The sequence below is a fragment of the Microtus ochrogaster genome, unplaced genomic scaffold, assembly GCF_000317375.1.
Source record: "Microtus ochrogaster isolate Prairie Vole_2 unplaced genomic scaffold, MicOch1.0 UNK56, whole genome shotgun sequence".
In the NCBI taxonomy this organism is placed as follows: domain Eukaryota; kingdom Metazoa; phylum Chordata; class Mammalia; order Rodentia; family Cricetidae; genus Microtus; species Microtus ochrogaster.
In genome coordinates, this window is record NW_004949154.1 from 2,192,558 (window position 1) to 2,194,988 (window position 2,431).

Consider the following 2,431-nt stretch of genomic DNA (forward strand, 5'->3'; position numbering starts at 1 on the left):
CTGGTAATATGATGCTGATATCAATATCAATATCTGTTAGGGGTCAAAATGGCTAACACTGGATATTGGGAACTATGAGTTAGCACAAATGGCTGACACCAGATGGCTGGGAAACCCCAAAACGAAACAGTGATATCTATAAGTATTTCTGGCAGAATGCCACTTTTGTGTGGATTTTATATAAAGATGCTCTTAAAGCCAAAGGCGAATTCATCCACCTTGGCCTTTGTAAGCCTGCCTATGTGTTTGTGCGTCTGTTTGCCTATCTCCTCTGGGCCTATGTACAGCTCTTTAAAATCCCAAGTGTCCTGGAATGTGCCTTCTGGAGGTTGCCTATCAGCTCCCCTGTGTGCTGGCCTTGCCTGTATTGAGTAAATCGTGACTCCTAGAATTCTCTTCAACCTCCCAGCTTCCTGTGATCTGCCTCCTTTATTTGCATTGGAATATGGCCTCACGTGCTTTTTTGGCAATTCAGAAATATAAATAACAGTAGTGGCAACATATCCATAGCGAAATCATAACAGAAAACAACAACACTCTATGATTGTGGCTTCTAGGCATACCGCTTGATAATAAATGTAAAATTTAAATTTTATTATTGTATCTTTTTCCCCCATATGAAACTAGGAAGCTCCAAGAAGCTCAAGCGAACATAATGTCCAGTTCCTGTAGGGAAATGCCTTTCTAATGCCCTAAGGCAATTTCATCTACTCAGGGGACTCCTGATGGGTGATGCAGAGCACTGCAAGGAACTGTCAGATCTGAAGGAAACATGTAGGGAAAATGCAGAAGCTCTTGGTAGGCTGATGAGTGGATAACTATGTTCATAGGGTTCATCCATACTGGGTGCATCAACAAACCCAACTAACTTGACCTTTAATTGTTTTTCAAATATCTTGCCTTGTCCGCCATTACTATCTTACATTGGATCTTCATTATTTATTTCATGGGTTGATTGAAGAAACATTTTAGTTGATCTCTTTGGTTTTTTCCTTCTTCAATCTGTTCATAGAGAGGTAGCACCTTTTTTTCTGTTTTGTTTTATTATTACTTAAAAAAAATACCAATCCTCAAGAGGTAGTGCCTTCTATTCTTTCAAAATATGCACCATTATTTTGTTTTTTTTTAATTTTTTCATTATTTTTGTTTTTGAAACTTTTCAAATACTTTCCATTTTATTCAACGTGAATGTCAAGAGCTTTTCAGTGGTCTATCCTGTAGATTGTAAGCACTTGGTCACACTCTCCCGTTATCTTTCTGACCTCAACTAGCACATCTCCTCTTGTTCCTCTAAGCTGGATCAGCGGCCTCTTTGCCATTCCTGTATCATCTCGAGGCCTGTCATTACATCAGAGTCTTGGCTTGACTGATTTGTGTACTGCAATTTGTACCTTGAACTTTCCTAGACCCAACAATTTTAAGAACTAGTATCTATCTTCAGAAAAATGAAAAGATTCAAAGCATACTAAATACATAATATGTAAATATCATAAGTAAATAAAACTAAGATTGATACATTGAATACAGCTGTCCACTTTCCCTTATATTTCTTAACCCATAAAGAAAGTCTGAACTACTTTCATAGATATCTGCTAAATTTGGAAGTTATGCAGTCAGAAAATAAAATAAAAGTAAATAGTTTGTATTTATTTTTAAAGTCAGTATCTCATGCGGCCCAAGTTGGACTTGGATTCTTTAAATAGCTGAGGCTGGTTTTGGACTTCTGGTCTTCTTCTCTGGAGGGTTGGGTCAGAGTCTCTCTGTAGCCTTGGCTGGCCTGGGACTCTCTATGAGGACAAGGCTGGCCTCGAACTCAAAGATCTATTTGCCTTTGCCTCCACTTGCAAAGTGTTGGTACTAAGGCTTGTGGATATCAAAAGTTCAGTGGGGAAGCAAGTGGAAGGCACAAGCAGTAGTAGTAGCCTTATTGTAGTTTTGATGATGTTGTTTCAATGGGATTCATTAAAGTGTTATCAAAACAGTCATGTGTGCACATTGATATATTTTTTTCTTGTGTTTGGAATTCTTTAGAGGCAATAGAAGAATCTATTTGACTTGTACCTTCTACTCACTGGACCCCTGTGTAGTATTCTGGTCCCTTAGTCCCAGCTCTATAATGAGAGTTAGGCAGAGGATCACTGTTGAGCAAGAAAGTGGAAATCAACAGGCTACTTCCCGTGGTGGTAATGGAGTTTCAGTGGGAATTATTAAATTGTTGCTAAAGTATACATCTACATGTAAACACACAGAAAATTTATAATTATTAATTGTTTCTCTCAATGTCCTTGCTACTGGGGTTATATTTAGGAAGTGGTCTCCTGTGCCAATGCGTTCAAGTGGACTCCCAACTTTCTCTTCTATAAGGTTTAGTGTGGCTGGCTTTATGTTGAGGTCTTTGATCCATTTGGACTTGAGTTTTGTGCCTGGTGAT

At 38.5% G+C, this 2,431-nt stretch overlaps 1 pseudogene; it reads left to right on the top strand.

Annotated features, from left to right (window-relative positions):
* Nucleotides 1–725: 725 nt before the first annotated feature.
* LOC106144408 overlaps nucleotides 726–2,431 on the top strand; it is a 4,181-nt pseudogene continuing 2,475 nt past the window's right edge.